This window comes from Xenopus tropicalis, chromosome 5, assembly GCF_000004195.4.
Source record: "Xenopus tropicalis strain Nigerian chromosome 5, UCB_Xtro_10.0, whole genome shotgun sequence".
NCBI classification, from domain to species: domain Eukaryota; kingdom Metazoa; phylum Chordata; class Amphibia; order Anura; family Pipidae; genus Xenopus; species Xenopus tropicalis.
The window spans coordinates 20,873,788-20,894,837 of NC_030681.2; the positions used below are offsets into that span (position 1 = coordinate 20,873,788).

Below are 21,050 nucleotides of genomic sequence, written 5' to 3' on the forward strand. Positions count from 1 at the left end.
AGGGGTTGGGGAGCAACATGTTGCCCTGAGCCACTGGTTGGGGATCACTGATCTTGGATATGCTGAAAACTATAGGAAATGTACTGTCATAATCAAGTTTCAGGTGCTTTGTTATGAGCTAGCATATACTAGACTGCAAATGATGCCTCCACCTCAAAAGTCTCTAAGGGAGTTCTAAGGGAAACCAATGTTTTGTTTGTCAGTATATCTATAATTTCATTAATTAATAGGTAAATAAACTTACAAACCTGTTAAGGATAAATGTGAGCTATATATCACAAGATGAACCCATGTTTAACTAAAGACAGAAATATAGTGTACAGCCGAATCTATTCTACAACAGTTTTAATGTCACTCACTGTAAGGAAGAGCCTTAGGTAGCTACTTGTCATGGCTACTAAAATAGACAATACTGATCATTTACAGATAATTAGTGATGAGCGATTTTTTTCACCAGGCATGGATTCGCAGCGAATTTCCGCATTTCACCATTTGCGAAACTTCTGTGAAAATTCGCCAAAACATTTTTTTGTTGCGCGTCAAATTGGGCGCGGTCACGTCAGAAAAGCCAGCAGTCATGTCGAATTGGGTGCGGTTGTGTAAAAAAAGGGAGACAAAAAAAAATAATTGTTCGACAAATGCGTTTCGCTAATTTTTCGTGGTTTTGTGAATTTTATGGCGAAGCGAAACGGGACAGATTCGCTCATCACTACTGATAATTGACTGTAGGTGTGTTTTAGCAGAGGCAATTCTCAGTATTGTCTATGGCAGGGGATTTTCTGGAGTTTAGTAGCCGTCAAAAAACAGCTGCTACTAGTAGCTCTGTGTGTCTTCACCCTAAAGTACTTTTTTCAAACTAACAATAATATTTATGTATTTTTATCACAGAAAAATATGAATTCCTTTTTTATTTCTGAGGGCTTGTGCTTAGGGCAGCAGCTTGGGGGGGCTTATATTGTAAAAACAACTGCCCTTGTGAAGTCATCTGATGTGTTTTTTTTCAGTTCTAAGCAGAGCAACATCACAAAACTTTCCTTTTCTCAATAAATTAAATTTCTACCATTTCCAGTCGGCCAAAATGAACAGCAGGTGGTGCTGTTTTAAATCCATTATATTAGGATTGTAAAAACTGCTCATATCTTGAAAACTAGAAAATATTGAATGTAAATTGTTAATGTTCCCAGAAAAGCACTCTGATCGACATTCATTTGTTTTGTGGGTTTCCATTTCCTTATGAAGAAGTTATATATCTTTTTATTTTATTTTTTCTATGATTTTTTTATTATGAATTGGGATGCTGGGAGCTATTGCAGCCATTACTGATTGGATTTAAGGATATACACCTATTAAGTCCAACTCAACTGTATCAATCACAGAATAATCACTCAAAGGACGTTAAACTGCCAGCTAATAATATTTGCAGTGGCAGAGCAGCTTTTGAGGGAACATTTTGAGTTTGGGATCAATTGAGCCTTTTGTGTCTGTGACTGACGTGTCTGACAGAATCATAACTTGCTGACATTGCTGCAGAGGGAAATCGTTAGTGTTTAGCCTGACAGAGTGGGAGGTTTAGGGGACGACTGCAGTTTTTGTTCCTGATGAAGTTATGGCAAATGCACTAAAACAATAGACAATCACACACTGATTTCCACAAGAGAGTTTCAATACCATCTGAACCTTTTAAAGGCAAATAAAACCCAAGTACTTATTTAGGACTGTCTCAAGCAATTGGATCACAGTGATGAAAATGCAGCCGTCGGGCTGAGCACCGCATCAATGAGGCAACGTCGTCCTCGCCCAGTGGGGATATTCAAACCTGCCCAATAAATATCTGGCCAGATATCAGGGGGGCCTATCAGAGGGCCCCATGTATGGGCACATAAACTACCGACTGTCCGAAGTGCCTGAATCTGCAGCTTGAATCTGTCCTAGTAAAAATGTAATCTTCTAATGTCCTTTCTTTGGCACACTTATGTTTATAGCTACTTGTCATGTTGTGTAGATGCCAATATTTGACTGCATGTAACTGTTTGGCCCAAGAGGCATTGGGTGGAGAACACAACAGTTGTCGATGTATGACACAATAATGATGGAGGGGGGTAAATATTCAATTGTGAACCCAACCCTCCCCCATTGCTAAGCAACCTTTTCTAACATACACCTGGCCCACCCCCTCCATTTAAGTAAAACATAGGCAGGGTGAAAATGGTCTCTTCAATGGTTGGTGCAATTGCATCCCCAGTGGAGAGGCTTTAGGCTTGGCCCAACACCCAGCCCACACCTAGTGCTGTTACCTGAACCCCCCTGCCCATCATCAATACGGAACAATCTCTGACATGTTGGAATGCAAAACAAAAGTCACTGACCAATAGAATCCTTTGTTATTGTTTTTTATATCAGGTTAGTGTATTATTGAGCCCAATTTAAGGTAACAAGGGTTACCTTAAAGGAATACAGTCACTGGTTAATCAGGTAATAGAGCTTCTCCAGCAGAATCCTGCATTGAAATCCATTTTTCAAAAACACAAACAGATTTTTTGAAATTTAATTTTGAAATTTCACATGGGGCTAGCCATATTCTTCATTTCCCAGGGTGCCACAGTCATGTGACCTGTGCTCTGATAAACTTCAGTCACACTTTACTGCTGCGCTGCAAGTTGGAGTGATATCCCCCCCCCCCTCCCAACAGCCGATCAGCAGAACAATGGGAAGGGAGCAAGATAGCAGCTCCCAGTAGGTATCAGAATAGCACTCAATAGTAAGAAATCCAAGTCCGGCTTGGGACTCCTCCAGTTACATGGGAGTAGGAGAAACAATAGGTTACCTGAAAGCAGTTCTACTGTGTAGCGCTGGCTCCTTCTGAAAGCTCAGAAAAATACATTTGTTGGTTCGAGAACAAGATTTTAAATGGTAGAAGTGAATTATTTGCTATGTAAACAGTGTAATTAGGAAATACAATGTTCACCATAAAAATCATGACAGAATCCCTTTAACTCTATTTTAGGACTACATTAAGGGAAAGGGAATAATGCAATGGTATATCATTGGGCTATAGTTTAGTATGACTTGCTTGTCGTAACATAATAAATACAGATGTTTGTTCCAACAATTGTGGCTGATAGAGCACCTAACAAATATCACTCAAAGTATGACATTTCAGACATGCCTCAGACAATAGGATTTAGCACTTCTGTCAGATAAAAGAAAAAATATCAAGAAATATCTCTCTCCAAGCTGCTGGGATATTGAGTGCCTCCGCCAATGAAATACAAGAAGCAAATAACTGAATCATTTCCCTCCCCAGTTTATTACTAGAACTAATTTCTCCTCCTATTGGTTTTTGATGGTTTGGGGCAAAATCCTGCACAATTAATAAAGTGTCAAAGAGAGTTCTGTTGGTACTGAAAGACTTGTCAGTATTAGAATTGAAATTTCATTTATATATAATAATGTTATTTAAATGCCATTAAACACCACTATTTAACATGGTTCCAAGGTTCAACGTGAGTCGTCAACAGGCGCCACAGCCTTTCGCCAAAGGAATAGCACAGGGATGCTGTATGAACCACAGAAATACGGCATTCCAACTGGGATAATTAGGGTTGCAACTTGTATCCGATCTGCAAGAATGCACATTCACAATAACATACCTGCTGATGTGTCAAGCACTACTTCTGTGAGAACAAATCAGTGCACACAATCACACTGGAATTCTGGGGGAAAAACATCAATTTGCCCCTTTATTTCCTCAGTACCTTGTGATAGTCAGACAGTTCACACAACAACAGCAATTTACCTAGCCCTGTGTGCGCGAGTTACAGGGATGCATTATTCTATTAGTTGCCCTTCAATCCCATACTTTATGTTGCTGTGGACCTAGTTTATCTTTTAATTGGCACCCCTCCTCCACATATATGTTGACACAAATCATATACATTCCGTTTAGAATTTCTGCCCCCTCCCCCTTAGACTTTTGCAATGCCAATCTTACCGTTGGTATCAGGAAGCAGTAACTTGGTTGCCTATGGTATACTATTCATTTCATACAAATTTGTCTAATTTTTATTAAGAAGAGATGCCAGAGAGCCCATGTACTATCACAGGGATCACTACTAATCCCTACAACCTATAGCTCACACAACATAAATCCCTAACTGTATAGTCTTCAAATTCCAGAAAGGAAGACATTTTCTGTGTAGGTTGTGACTCCATTCCTTAGATAAACCTGTATCTGTACATTTCGGTATGGCATCTATTTACTATACAGTTATCAGTTGTGTTTCCTGGTTGTCTAAATGAGCCAGAGAAAAGTAGTCCCTTGTATAATAAAATGGTGCTCAAACCTTGGCCACTGAATTGCAATTTCCATTACTCTTTTCCTATCTGTAAATCTGGTGATTGCTGTTTGAGAATCCCTACGCCGCCTGGATATACCTACATGTCAATCTTCAGTCAAAACCATTCGGCCACCGGTGTGAAAATGATGGGGGGAAATACAGACAAAACAAAAAACAAAACTTTCCCGCTTCATTACATGTTGATGTTCTCATTTACTGTGGTTCTAGCAAACAATATTTCCCTTTATGTCACATAATTATCGTTGCTGAAAATAGTTCTTTGGCTGCCGAAATCATCACTTTTTCAGTAGAATATCTAGGTAGCGAACAACATGCTGATCTGTATTATTAACTTTAATAACAGGTTTCACTGCTCACGCAACAAGAGATTCTATCATATAATACTGACATTTCTATGAAGCCGAGAGCCAAATATTTTGCAATTCAAAATCATGTTTCACAATAGTTCTATTTTTATCTGTGAACAAATAAATGTAGATGGTTATTTAACTCTTATGGAGGGAGAGATCTGCTGAAATGTAATCCCCAAGAGGCAAGGTAGGCTGGCACCACCTCAACGTGAGCGTTACTGTGTTAGGGGCCAGGGGGCACCATATTTGTTTCAGAATGTGTGGAATAGTTCTTGGTGATAGATCAATACTATAGGCCAGTACTGTCCAACTATTTCCATGTAGTGGGCCAAGTAGTTGCAAACTGCATGTCTGGGGGCCAAATGAAATCAAATTGATAATGTCATACACAGCAGTCTGTGGAGCCAAAAGGGAGGTGGAGGATCATAAAAATACCTGGGACAGCCCTGCTCTAGGCTATAGAATGTAAATGTTCTAGGGAGACCATTGTCAAAATTTATAGATCATTATCTCCAGCCTTTTGTGCTCCGCCTTCCAAGCTATTGGAAAGACAACAGCCATGTTTTACAAGTTATGAGATTTGTTGTTTTGGAGCTAAGGGGTGGCTAAGATGACGATTGTGGTCCACCAGTCGATCCCCTGTGGATTTCTGGTGGGCCGTGTCTAAGCCTTGGGATGCGGAATTGCAGCTCGAATGCGGAAGTGCGGCACGTTTATTGGGTATGCGTATGTACGCCACGTCGCGTACGTATACGGGGAGGAGTCAAAAGTAGATCGCCGGGGGAAAAGGTCTGGGCACCCCTATTTTGGAGGATACCTTCCAGGGTCGGACTGGGCCGCCAGCACACCGGGAAAAACATGGTGGGCCCCAGGCCCTGGTAGCCCCCGGCAGCCCAGACCCAATCCCTGTTAGCGCTCCCCCGGCAGCAGGTGTCCCTCCCCGGATGCGTTTCCCCTGATGCGTTAGGTGGAGGACATAGGGTGGGTTGCTGGGGCCCCTGCAGCTGTAAGGGGGAGACGGCAGGGGATGAGGCCGGCGGGGACACCTTGGGGGGTGCAGGGCCACTGGGGCATTCCACATTCTCTGGGTTTACAGGAAATAGCATTTCATTTAAATGATTATATTGAATCTGAAAATTATTTTACTTTATAATTTAAGCTTTGATTATTAATAGTTTCTGAAAAAATGTGGCATGGGAATGCACAAGGAAAGTTTACACCATTTTATGCACACCTATAGATAGGAGGGTGGGAACTCACAATGGTGATAAGCCACTTAAAGATTCTATTTTCTAATATGGTAGATATATTGATGACTTAAAATTTATTTGGAAAGACACAGAACAGAATATTTTCTGCACAAATGTGGCATGGCCACGGGAGCAATGTTAGCACCATCCTATGCAAACCTATACATGAGCTAGTGGGAACTCAACACAGTGATGATAATCCATTTAATACTTCTATGATGGTAGCTATACAGACTACACACACACACAACTGAATTTTGCAACATTTTATTTGTATTTAAATTCTAATTAGCTTAATTTATAATTCATCCAATATTTCCAACGCACTGCTATTACCTTTATTGAGAGAGAGAGAGAGAGAGAATGCTCTGCCAACATTCCACTTGGACAGCTCTTAAGGCGAAGAAGCATTTGTTCAGATGCTAATGATTTTTTGTCATCACCATACTATGGAACATCGACTGCCTGATCTATTACATGCTTTTGAAAGAGCACTTCATACACCTCGGAATAGTTACCCCTATAATGTTTCTCATAGAGGAACTGTGGGTTCTATGTCAGATTCTGAGGTTGCCAAATGTATCCTTATATACAGCCATGTGCAGATCACAAACTCTTGGTAACATATTGGCCCCTATCTGGCCTCCTGAAATACCAAACTTACTCCTGCCATATTGGTTATACACTATGGGCTGTTTGTACAAGTCCGAGCTGAATAACAAGCTCTATTCTATTCTGCAATATATTAATCGTACTACATACAGTTGACTTATCCAATCATCTGCAGCCAATGTAAGTAACAACATGTAGGCCAGACTAGTAGAATGCATAAAGAACCCATTGGAGAGCACTTATCTGAGGTGTCACAAGGAGACAAATGTAACAAAAACACATTTTATCATGTTCTGACTGTGAAATGAAGAATTTCTTTGTGACTGGAATAGAAAGTATTTCTTTAAACTGCAGAGATATAAAGTAATGAATTTTCTAAACAGAAAAGAAGTGAAATGTGTTTCTGACTTGCATACTAGGCAACCTGAAACTGTACATTTTCAGTCTGATGTATCTTGCTACTTTGGATAATGGTTTTTGAAGTTTTCGAATATGCTTATTATTATTCCCTCTCCCTTTTCCCCTGCCACAGGGAAGCTACTGAGACCAAGCTAAAATGGCAGCTGCCAGAGGGAGGGTGCTGTGCCTGACGCAATGGTGGCCAATGCTGGAGGTGATGGCAGTTTCATGGTTCCCCTGTGTCAGTAGGTGCAACTGAGCTGATTCAAAACAGGAGGCAGGAAGTACTGTGCGGCGCAGAAAGCACCTCTATGTAACTGCAAAGGGAATGTTTGGGTGCAAGTAATTTTAGTGAGCAGGGTTTTATGTGCAACTGGCTGCAGGGAAATCTGAGCTACTGCAATTGCAGATGTGAATGAGCTCTTACGTCTTTGTAATGTAGTTACTTTATTATGTATACCTGTTTGTGGATGTGTAGGTGCTGCTGCAATTGGCCAACCAGGAATTGCTCTGGGGAGAAATGATGCAATTCACAATATATTAAAATCAGCTGTACTGTAAATTTTTACTTTTCTATCCTTTTCTCATTTTATCATCTTTGCAGCATGTTTTAATCAACACAGTCTAAATACTCATACCCGAAGACTTCAGAAGTTGGGGTAGCTCTTAGGGCAACAAGGTAAGGAAAAATTAGGGTCTACCAAGACGGGGCAGCTTGAAGTACAACTTAAAGGAACAGTAACACCAAAAAATGAAAGAGCTTTAAAGTAATAAAAATATAATGCACTGTTGCCCTGCACTGGTAAAACTGGTGTGTTTGCTACAGTAACACTACTATAGTAGTAGAGCCATTCAAGCTGGAAAAAAGGAGAAAAGGCACAGGTTACATAGCAGATAACAGATAAGTTCTGTAGAATACAATATTGTTTTATTTGTTATCTGCTATGTGCCTGTGCCTTTTCCCATTTGAATGGCTGCCCCCATGGATACACAGCAGCTTATTTATATAAATTATAGTAGACTTTCTGAAGTAAACACACAACTTTTACCAGTGCAGGGCAGCAGCACATTATATTTTAGTTACTTTTATACACTTTCATATTTTGGTGTTACTGTTCCTTTAACCATTACAGAGAATCCAACTTCAAATAAAGGAGAAGGAAAGGTAAAAACTAAGTAAGCTTTATCAGAAAGGACTATGTAACTACAGCCATGAGCACTCACAGAGTTCTCTATCAAAAAAAACACAGGATTTATTTTCTTCTTTTGTGTAAACAAGTTCTCCAGTGTCACACTTCCTTCCTTCTTTTAGAACAAAATCTTCAGGGCAGGGGCAGGAGTCTGTTCAGTTTGCTCTTCTCTCCCTTCTACCTCTCCCTCTCCCATCAGAATTTGATCCCCCTCCCAACTCTGTGTAATCTGAGCTACCAAGCTAAAATGGCACCTATCTTAAACAAACAAAGGGAGCTTCTAAGGCTCTTTACTCAGGTATGGTAAAGCTTTCTGCAGAATAAATATAGGAATGTTTTGCATCCCCTCAGGGGATGTATCTGTGCTCAGTCTTCTGTTAGCAGGTGTTAGCTATATTAAAAGGAACATAAAATGGTGACACATCACTATAAATGGCTACAATTGTGGTCAGAAAAGGTTTGCCTGAATGATTACGGTGAATGGAAGGGAAGGCAGCAGGAGAGAAAATGTGAACCGGGTGTGATGAAATTGTCCAATCAATGAAGAAGTGCTCAATAAATGTGAGCATTTTACATACTATATACTGAAACATGTTGCACATTTTTACTGCCCTGGCATGTACTCCTGCTATGGGGCAGACCTACGGTCTATTACTCTTTGTCTATCACTGTTGCCTTATTAAGCCTGTTTCATTCCTGTTGTCCTGCTCCTAATATAGGAAATTAAAGGAATTGACTGGAATGCAACTTTAATCAACTTACACCATGTCCAATCCACAACTGTATATCGGGGTGGCAGTGCCTCTGGGTGACCAATACACTAAAAAACAACAAAGACCAGAGGCAAAATTCTTGGCACTTGGGTCATTTTTATTACAGGTATGGGACCTGTTATCCAGAATGCTCGGGACCTGGGGTTTTCCTTGGATCTCCATAACTTAAGTTTGTTAAAAATCATTTAAATATTGATTAAACCCAATAGGCTTGTTTTGCCTCCAAAATGGATTAATTATATCCCTTAGTTGGGATCAAGTACAGGTACTGTTTTATTATTACAGAGAAAAGGGAATCATTTAACCATGAAATAAACCCAATAGGGCTGTTCTGCCCCCAATAAGGGGTAATTATATCTTAGTTGGGATCAAGTACAGGTACTGTTTTATTATTACAGAGAAAAGGGAATCATTTAACCATGAAATAAACCCAATAGGGCTGTTCTGCCCCCAATAAGGGGTAATTATATCTTAGTTGGGATCAAGTACAGGTACTGTTTTATTATTACAGAGAAAAGGGAATCATTTAACCATTAAATAAACCCAATAGGGCTGTTCTGCTCCCAATAAGGGGCAATTATATCTTAGTTGGGATCAAGTACAGGTACTGTTTTATTATTACAGAGAAAAGGGAATCATTTAACCATTAAATAAACCCAATAGGGCTGTTCTGCCCCCAATAAGGGGTAATTATATCTTAGTTGGGATCAAGTACAGGTACTGTTTTATTATTACAGAGAAAAGGGAATCATTTAACCATTAAATAAACCCAATAGGGCTGTTCTGCCCCCAATAAGGGGTAATTATATCTTAGTTGGGATCAAGTACAGGTACTGTTTTATTATTACAGAGTAAAGGAAATAATTTAAAAAAAAATAGAATTATTTGCTTATAATGGAATCTATGGGAGACGGGCTTTCCGTAATTCGGAACTCTCTGGATAATGGGTTTCCGGATAAGGGATCCCATACCTGTATAACATATGCCATGGCAACGCTGCAGCAATCTATAAACATATGAATTGCAAAATACAGTCATGCCAGAATAAAATGTTCATAAAAAGGACATCTTTGGGAAAGTCTCGCTAGGGGCCTCATTTTTTTTGTGGTTTTGCATTAGAAAAATTGTCACTGTATATTACATACATAATTCTCCTGTAGTGACAACATAGGGAACAGATGAAGAAACTGTATTTTTTCTTGATGTAAGTTAAAAGGCCTTCAATTGTTAAATGTTTTTAAACAGAAGCACAATTGGATGAAATTTTGAGTTCTGATTTTTCAACTGAGATTTATTTATTGAAAAATCAAAAAATTTGAGTGAAAAAATTCTAGCGCTGAATGACTATTTTCGCCGTGTTCAATGGCAAGACAATTCCCCAATGGTGAAATGTGGAAATTCGCTGCAAATCCATGCTTGGCGAAAAAATTCACTCATCACTATTGAGCACTTTTCTCATATCCCATTGTCCTGCTGGGGTGGGAGGGCGGGGAGTGGCATCACTGCACAACTTGCAGCGCAGCAGTAAAGAGAGACTGAAGTCTATCAGAGCCCTACGTCAAACTTCAAAATTAAATATAAAAAAATGTGTTTGCTCTTTTGAAAAAAGTATTCCAATGCAGATTCTGCTCCATTAACTGATGCGCCTTGTAACAAAAAAATCATGTTTTCCCATGACAGAATCCCTTAAAAAATATTTGCTTTAAGAGTCTGGCACGTTGCAATAAAACACCTGTTAATGAGGATACAAAGAAGCCATTAAGTAGCTCTTACTCTGTAATGTGCAAGTCCATTCGTGCCTGACTCTGTACTGGGCTTTCTGCATCCAGCATTGATCTTATGTCTCGATAAATAAGCAAGTGAAACTCCCAACATCCAGTTGTACAGACAGGGCTCCCATACGCTCTGCCAGCGCTTATTTGTCTCACTGATTAAGCTTGTCTGCTGGACAAAAAAGAACCCCGTATCCAGAAGTGTTCCGTCCTATTTCTACCTGCATTGTTATCAAGTCAGGTTTATCAGAAAGAACTCCGTCCATTTACACCGGACTCTGCCTGTAACATGATGATAACAGGAATTCTCTATCAGTATCAGTACTAATGCCCCACTTGTACTGTATTCTGCACTGTACTGTTTGTTTAGCTTTTGGCCTATTAATTGCAAATGACAGTGTTGTTAATTATACTTCCAGATGACTCCTCATTATCCAATCTGTATGTCAACTAAAAAAAAAAATCACAAACACATATACAGGTTGGGTTGCCACCTTTCTTACAAGAAAGATCCAGCCTGGTTGATAGGGGTGGAGAGTTGGACCATGAAGGGTGGGTTTATTATGTAATAGCAAAACTATTACAAAGGACTAGGACAATGACATAACAGGGGGTGCAATATGGTCCAATTGGGCAGAAATATGGTAAGCTGGATGGGGAGAGAGAGGGGCTGGAGAGGAAAGGGCCAGTCGGAAAGCAGGGATTGGGGGAAGGCCAGGAGCAAAATGACAGGTTATTATTATTTATTGGCAAATAGATTGCTGGCAAATTTGTAATACTGACCCTGCCCTTGATAAGGCTGGTATTTTACCAACTGGGCCAATGAAATATCAGCCACGTGGCCACCCTTAAAACAGTTATAGATTCTATTATGGATTAGGATCCAGAATGCTTCGGACGGGGGGGGGGGGGGTTCCAGATAAGAAACCGTTGCGTAATTGGGATCACCAGACCTTAAACCTGCTAAAACATGAAATAATCCCAGTGGAATTGTTTTGCCCCCAGTGTGGATTCACACAGCTTGGTTACCATCATCTTAGATATTGGTTTAGATATAATTATAAACATGAAATGTGATATTCCATACTTTTACATAGGTCAATGAAGAACCACTGTGTAATAATATTGTTCTACGTGTGGTAAAAAACACTGTCCCTGTTTTATATTAGGCCTATCAGTCCACACATACATAATGGTAAACATATGTAACCCTTTCTTGGCTGTAACCAAGCCAACAGCACAGCTAGACAGGTCTACAGCACGGGGTACACACGACTCAATCCTTCAGGATGGGCCTTCGCTATGTGGAAGTGACCAAACGGAGCTATGGTGTAGTGCAACTACAACCCACTGTAGCTGTGTGCAGTGCATGTAACAAATGGAAGGTTCTTGCAGTTGAACAGTAGAACTGGTTTATTGTCAGACAATCAATGTGCAGGATTATGCAATATATTCACACACATCAGTTAGCATAGCATTTCCCTGAGGAAAGCACAGAGAGGGGGCACACCCGTTCCTCCCAACTCCCCTTGAGCCTGGGCAGGGTCAGTGCCACTGGTTCAGTTTCCCACTCTCTGGAACAGTCAGCTTGGGTACCACACTCCTCAGGTTGAACTCCTATAGCCCTCAGGGCCCCACGGCAACTCTGGATCAGGGTTCACACACTACCTGCCTCCTATGTCTAAACCGTGGCCCTACGCTGAGGCAACAGTGCCTGTCTGGAAGGAACTGCCACAGCTACTTTCCTCTGAGCCAAACTGCTCTGCTCCCTTCCCTCACTATCTCACTTTCCTAGAAAGTTCTCCACAAAACTTGCTCTCTAACTGCTCCTCATTCACGGGGTCCCTGTCCCCGACTTCACCAGAGTGGGTGATAACACTCTGGGGCACATGGCTTACTGGGGCCTAGTCCTGCTCCAGGCTCAGTGCTCCTTCCCCTGTGAGCAAAGACAGCCAAAGAGGCAGCCCCACCCCCCTGCTAAGCACTATATCAGAGGGCCAAGGGAGAGGTCTCCCTGTTACCCAATAAACACACACATGCAACTCAAACTGATACATGGGTCTTTGCCCAGTAACAGCACAAAACAGGAGACTGCAGGGTTTAAAGCCATAGGGACTAGTTAACCCTATGGATCCCTACACATACATGAGCCATATCAGTTCCTTTATACTGTGCCAGTTGGTTTACCACCTGCCTGGTAAAAATTATGCTTGATGCCAATGTTATTTATAGGGAAAAAGATACAAATATAAAAAGGACTTTTTTTTGGAAAAAGCAGCAACACTATGTGCCACGGGGGTCAATTTAACATCAATCAAATTGTGTTATATCTGTCAATGATTGACCAGAAATTCCCATTGGCCTTCATTATCTGTGGGATAAAATTCATATAGATTAATTCTTTGGACAAAGATCAAGTACCAACCAATCATGGCTGAGCTATAATGTGACAAACTTTTAAAAACCTATTAAATACAGGGCTTGGGTTTTGGTTCCTTTGCCAGCAAATCATGCTGTCTAAATTAGATTTATTGTCCAGAAGGAGAAGGCTGTAGTCCCAGTCACCCTGTTGGCTATAACAAGAATATCAAAATTAATGCTGGGTAGATTTATATAGAAATGAATGGCCAATCAAGCACAGGGAGTTGCTATCAGGCTGAACAGAAGCTGCAAGTGGAACAAACCAATACACGGCGGCCAAGAGCACTTTAATTATTTAGCGCCGGCCTAAATGTGTAGCCTTAAATCAGCCTGGCAGGTTGCACTGCGGACACTAGATTACATTTATAAACTGCTAACTGCTTGGGGAACAGGGAGAAGGGAGAAAAACATAAAATACTATAAATATTTATACATACATACAATATATATTTAACAGTAGCTAATGGGTCTAACAACGTCAGTCAGAAAAAAAACCATAAATTACCAACGCCGGATTTCTAATCTTCATTAAGGTGCACATTTACTAATCCATGAACGTCGCGACAATTCACGAAAGACGTAATGGCTATGCAAAAGTCGCGACAATTCACGAAAGACGTAATGGCTATGCAAAAGTCGCGACAATTCACGAAAGTCATAATGGCTATGCAAAAGTTGCGACAATTCACAAAAGTCATAATGGCTATGCAAAAGTCGTGACAATTCGCAAGTCGTAACGGCTACGAAAAAGTCGCGACGGTGACGAAAAAATCGCAAAAAATACGAAAAAGTCGCAAAATGTTCATTTCCAATCCGATTTTTTCCCATTCGGGATTCGGATTCGTGGATTAGTAAATCAGCCCCTAAGACTAAATTAAAGCAAAATGAATTAGGGGTCAATTACGACTGCAAGTGCAGTGAGCCAAGTGCAATTTCAAGCACAATTGCCATGTTTTTTTTCTATAATGAAGCTTTTTTTTCAGCAGAATTCCAGCACTGTTGCCCTCCCCAGGGGGAGCTGCACCTGATGCAGTTGTGATCCGTGTGTCAAAATTATCTCAACTGTGATCACACTTTGTCATGAATTGGACACAATTGCTCTGAAAGCTTTCCAACTCTGGTTTGCGTCATTGCAGTTGCAGCCAATGTGTCACTTCCATATAAATTGGATGCAATTGCGCTGAAAGCTTTCCAAGTCCGATTGTTCACACTGTGCACCTGATTCTCAGACATAAGTACAAGTGGGCATACTGACGCAGGGCACTGAGGGAGCTCTGGAACTACCGCCTTGGGCCAGAAGTGATGATTGCTCCAGGGTTCTCTGTGACAATAGACGTAGAAGCACTTGTTTTCGAAACAGTAGGCAGAAGGAAGACAGTGATACCTTTATTGAATGGGGTTTAAATTTTGGCAAACACAACTGTGCTTGTGGTCCAAAATAATCTCATTATAAATGACAAAGATGCAGTAAATAGGGGTCTTTAAATCACCCTGAAATGAACAAACTCCTTTCTAGACTAAAAGTGGGGCTGTAGAATGCCCTGCATAGTAATGTTCTGGACTCCCTTACTGCCTCTAAGCGGGGCTTGGCTCTTAAACTGCATAACCTAGGAAGGACATGTTCTTTCCATCTTCTTCAGAGAAACCAGATCTGTGGCCACAATTGATGGCCCATATTCCAAGTAACTGACCCAGTTAATTGGGTGCTGTAGGACCAAAAAATCACAAAAAGTAGCAGGTTCAGTTTTGAGATGAGAACATCAGAGGTTAATGGTGAGTACTTGAATGAAGGCACTTGAAGTTCAGTGAATGAAGTTTGGTGTCCACAAGACATTTCTAAAACAGTGCCCACTGTCTAAAAAACCTTAGTATCCATGTAGGACTATGGAAAAGGGAAAGCTAAACATTGTCTCAATGGGCACATTAACTGGTCCTCAGTCATGATGAAGACGAAGGAAGGATGCTCTAGAGCAGTGCTGTCCAACTCGCGGCCCGCGACCCCCCTCTGTGTGGCCCCCCACCTGTCTGGCTGCTTTGATGGCTTACCTTTGTGTAAGCTTTAAATTGTATCAGTACTGAGATTAACTGGCCCCCTGCATGGTTAACACCTCAGATTCAGGCTGTAATCCCCCTGTATTGTTTAAAAATGTAATCCCCTGTGTTATTCACACCTTTTAATCCCTGTATTGTTCTACCCCTGCAGTGTTCACACCTCAGGCTCAGGCTGTAATCACCCCCCATTGTTCACCTGTTCACACCTCAGACAGACTGTAGGAGAAACCCAAAAATAAACCCTGCACACTATAAAAAGAACATATACTGAGGTGGTACTGCAATTAAAACATTTTTTAATATATAGTTATTGTGCAGACTCTAGGAACAGTGCCAGCATTGCATCACTGCAGGCTGCCTGTGTGTGCCATACTCTGCTTGCCCTATGCTGCCTGTATGTGCCATACACACAGGCAGCATAGGACAGGCAGAGTATGGCACACACAGGCAGGGTAGGGAAGGCAGAGTATGGCACACACAGGCAGGGTAGGGAAGGCAGAGTATGGCACACACAGGCAGCATAGGGCAGGCAGAGTATGGCACACACAGGCAGGGTAGGGAAGGCAGAGTATGGTACACACAGGCAGGGTAGGGAAGGCAGAGTATGGCACACACAGGCAGGGTAGGGAAGGCAGAGTATGGCACACACAGGCAGCATAGGGCAGGCAGAGTATGGCACACACAGGCAGGGTAGGGCAGGCAGAGTATGGCACACACAGGCAGGGTAGGGAAGGCAGAGTATGGCACACACAGGCAGCATAGGGCAGGCAGAGTATGGCACACACAGGCAGGGTAGGGAAGGCAGAGTATGGCACACACAGGCAGGGTAGGGAAGGCAGAGTATGGCACACACAGGCAGGGTAGGGAAGGCAGAGTATGGCACACACAGGCAGCATAGGGCAGGCAGAGTATGGCACACACAGGCAGGGTAGGGCAGGCAGAGTATGGCACACACAGGCAGGGTAGGTAAGGCAGAGTATGGCACACACAGGCAGGGTAGGGAAGGCAGAGTATGGCACACACAGGCACGGTAGGGAAGGCAGAGTATGGCAGGTTTTTGCTGTACTACCACCATTAATATGGCTATGGTCATGCGAAAACATGGGCGTGGTTTCAAGCGGGTGTGGTTTTAAAAAGGGGAGTGGTCAAAACTAGCTTCCATTATCGGCCCTCCACCACGGAGGCCGAAAAATTCCGGCCCTCGGTACCACAGAAGTTGAACAGCGCTGCTCTAGAGAGTGAAGTTCAGCATCCTGCCCAGAAGTGGGTCTAATGCATGATGCAAAGAAGCTGGAAAAAGGGCTTTAACTCTTAAGGCAAACTATAAGCAACAAGGGTTACTGGAGCCTTAGGATAATGGAGAATGATGGTACAAGCTTGGTTTAGTTGCTCACCTACTATAAGCTAACTCATAATTAACATTGCATAATACAAATAAACTTCCTATCATGTTTTGGTCAATACATTTGTTTATGTCTTTTTCTTTACTATCAAAGCTTTTATGGTTGTAGCTTTATCAAACAGGTATACAATCATAAGTTAAATACAAATATTCACACGTACATGATGTCTTTTTATGTTGGATCTGAGTAGGTACCCCAAGTCCTTACCTGCCCCTTGAATAACAGCACAGATAAACTGAGAAATGGAAAGGCCCAGAGAAGCACAACCAATCTCAAGAAATGCATAAAACCCTGTGTAGAATGAAAGGCTTACTAACTGTTTTTACAAGGGGACCCTTAGCGAGGATATATGATCTACATATACACACACACACATATACTGTATATATATATATATATATATATATATATTCAAGATCAATATAATGATTTGTTAGGTACAAGAGAACATCTATTGAGTCCAAAGAAAATGAGACTTCACCATTAGCACCATTCCTCCAGGGCAGTTAGGTTATGGAATTCCCAAACAAGAGGTGGTAATGAGGCATTCACTTAGTGCCATTTAGGATGGAATGTTTCCCCCTAGGAGCCTGAAATGGAAGCTGGTCTCTTGAGAATGTTCTTTTTTCCGTCTCTGGATCAATTTATAGAGTGTTGTGAGAAGGTTGAATCTATTATTTAAGTTCCCTATGCTTTACACTTACAGAAAACATAGATATTATTTTTTTTTTACTGCAGTTTTACCCCTCTACATACAAATGTTAATTGAAAAGGAAAATACTCTTGGATAAAACAATAAAAAACCTAAAGTACAAGTAAAGTCTAAAGGTGGCCATACACGTACCAACTGCGATCTTTTCTGCGACCATTGGTCGTTTGTTCTCTCCATTGACGTTCAGGGCTGAATTGCCAGATATTAAGGCAGAAACAATAGGGATTCTACCTCCACCTGAAGATTCAGCCCTAAATGCAGATTTTGCTTGGGCACCTTCAACGGCGCCCAGTCAAAATCTTTTGTCCCACCCGATCGACGAGACAACTGATCCAAAGCGATTGCGATGTCGGCCGTCTTGTTGTTCCGTCAAACGAGGTTTCATACGATAATAATTTTGAAAAAAACTGCACTGGCCAAGGGAATTGCCTGAAGAAGTGGCAAACCAGATATCCCTGTCCAACCTAAATTGCACATTTGTAACAGAGTAACATTAGCTGCAGTGGTTGCTATAGCAGAAGGCAGGAGGCAACCGTTAGGGGACGGCAGGGAGTTCCAGCAGAGCAGAGCAAATTTTGCTGCGGGAATGTGGGCGTATACTCTATTGCTCTGTGAGGCTACACTTTCATTAATTTTGCTACTTTTTCTTATGTTCCTTTTCATTCCTTTATTATTTATATTCCAGTCTCTCATTAAAGCCACTCCCTTGTTGCTAGGGTAAATTGAACCCTAGCAATCGGATAGCCACTTCATTTCCAAACTGGAGAGCTGCCAAACAATGAAATAATTAATTGTTAAACTGTTTTAATTAAATAATTGCAAATTGTTTCAGAAAATCATTGTCTATAACATGTTAAAAGTTATGTTAAAGTTAAACAACCCCTTTAAAATGAAAGCTTAGATTGTAAGCTCTACGGGGCAGGGACCGCCTTCCTACTGTGTCTCATACCACATGGCACTTATTCCCTGTGTATTTATACTTATTTATTGTATTTATTTATTATAACACTTGTCCTCCCTGTGTGTAATTGTGTATATTGTAAGATTGTACAGCGCTGCGTACCCTTGTGGCACTTTATAAATAAAGTTATACATACATACATAGCACAGCTTGGGATGGAGTAATGTTCCCAGGTAAAGGGAATACGTTCTGCTGATGGGGATCCAGGCAAAGTGAGAGGCAGATGGGAATTCCTGCAACACTACAACATGTTAGAGAGTTAGAAAAACCTTCCTTATGTAAAGAAACCAATTATATTGCAAGTTATCATGCAGGTCACAAGCATTCAAACAGGGGGATTCTTAGTAACTCCTGAAATTGTCAGTGTAAAACCGAAAATAAGAAGCAATTACAAGCCTGCGGACTGCGGACATCTCATTGCATTCAAAATTGTGCACAGCTTGAAATGTCACTTTGCTGGGTTTAATTGCGGTACCAATCAGGTTGGCTCGGCAACTGTGTGACGGATCAACAGCAAAGGACTTTTTCTTCTCTCGGCCCCATTGCTGCGTCGGTAGCTAATGCCCTACATGAATATTTCTGGAGTGACAAAGGGGCAACTTTATAAAGGCATATAAAATAAAAAAGTAAATAAATGATGTATTTATAAGCTCACTGGTTGGTGCATTCATAATTACACAATCACCACTTTTTACCTGGTGTAATCTGTCAGTCATTGGTGCCAAGAATTTCTGCTGTAAAACCTTAAAATAGCTCCTTTTCTTTCCATATGTTCTGCACAGCTGCACATTCGCCTGATATTATTACAAATATCTATAGATTCATGTTAGTTTACACAGTGTTTCATGGTACAGGTATGGAACCCGTTATCCAGAATGCTCGGGACCTGGGGTAATGGGGTAAGGGGTAATTATATCTTAGTTGGGATCAAGTACAGGTACTGTTTTATTATTACAGAGAAAAGGGAACCATTTAACCATTAAATAAACCCAATAGGGCTGTTCTGCCCCCAATAAGGGGTAATTATATCTTAGTTGGGATCAAGTACAGGTACTGTTTTATTATTACAGAGAAAAGGGAATCATTTAACCATTAAATAAACCCAATAGGGCTGTTCTGCCCCAATAAGGGGTAATTATATCTTAGTTGGGATCAAGTACAGGTACTGTTTTATTATTACAGAGAAAAGGGAATCATTTAACCATGAAATAAACCCAATAGGGCTGTTCTGCCCCAATAAGGGGTAATTATATCTTAGTTGGGATCAAGTACAGGTACTGTTTTATTATTACAGAGAAAAGGGAATCATTTAACCATTAAATAAACCCAATAGGACTGTTCTGCCCCCAATAAGGGGTAATTATATCTTAGTTGGGATCAAGTACAGGTACTGTTTTATTATTACAGAGAAAAGGGAATCATTTAACCATTAAATAAACCCAATAGGGCTGTTCTGACCCAATAAGGGGTAATTATATCTTAGTTGGGATCAAGTACAAGGTACTGTTTTATTATTACAGAGAAATGGGAATCATTTTTAAAAATGTGAATTATTTTATTAAAATGGAGTCTATGGGAGATGGCCTTTCCGTAATTCGGAACTTTCTGGATTATGGATTTCCGGATAAGGGATATGATACCTATATTTATTTTGCAATGATGAGCAAATTGTTTCGCCAGGTATGGATTTGCTGCAAAATTCTGCATTTCGCCCTTGGCATATTTTTATTGCAAAAAAATGTCCTTTTGCATTTGAAGTGAGAAAAAAGTCATGTGTTTAAAAAAAGGTGGAAAATAATGTGGCAAGAGTAACCCATGTTTTATTGGTTAGTATAGGAGTGGGGTATATACCCTTCCTATTAAAATATCCATCATTTCTTTTTACCCAATGTAACAATACACTTATAGTTATAAAAAAAATGTGCTCCAGCAATGAGGGGGCAAAATAATTATAGAACTAATTCTACAGTGCAGCAGTCTTGGGTAGTTTTCTGCAGAACATATCACCCCCTGCTTCCCAGGCATCCCCTGAGACTTCTGGACTAGACAGATTTGCAGTACAAAATTTTTCTGATAAATGGAAGTGCCATTATTCCATACCCATCCGTGCATAGTTACCCCATGTTGCCAGATACAAATCAGGTCAATCAAACTACTCTCTGCAGTCTAGCGAGGCAGGAATACGAGGCAAGAACAAAAAAACTAAAGGGAAAATAAAACACGTGCTTTGTTAATATTTGCCGTTCTGCCACATTTATTGCACTAATCGATCGCATTCTGGGCTTAGTCATGAATAAACTCTAAAAGCACAAACGTTATCTCCTCTGGCATCCTGCAGGCAATTCATCTAATTATTATAAATGAGTTCACGTTTTAGAGGTTTTTTTTTCAATCAAAGCTTTTTTTTTGGTTATTAGGACTATGCCATTGATTGACTGAACAAGTTGGCTTTTACTACAGCAAATATTGCTATGCCAGAGTCCTGGAGGATCGACTGGTGGGCCCTGGAACTTTAATGCCTATATAATGTCTATATAATGCCTATAACATTTGGTACTGACCCCATCTTATTTTCATGAGAGTGGGCCTGTCGCCAAGCGAGCGTATCTTCTCCCGATATCAGGCCAGATATCTGTCAGTAGTGCCCATACACGGGGCGATTAGCTGCAGGGTCGGACTGGGTAGCGCCGGTGGGCTCCGGCTCTAGTGGGCCCCGGCAGGCCAGACCCGACCCTTGCGGCGCTCCCCCTGCCCGACCGCTCCTGCCCCGACGCGGTGGGTTAAGGGGCCCCTCCAG

The 21,050-nt window shown here is 41.1% G+C and overlaps 1 protein-coding gene across 3 annotated transcripts in view; it reads right to left on the minus strand.

The window, feature by feature from the left end:
• kcnk12 (potassium channel, two pore domain subfamily K, member 12) overlaps window positions 1-21,050 on the minus strand; it is a 53,272-nt gene that overhangs the window by 9,865 nt on the left and 22,357 nt on the right. The window lies entirely within an intron of this gene.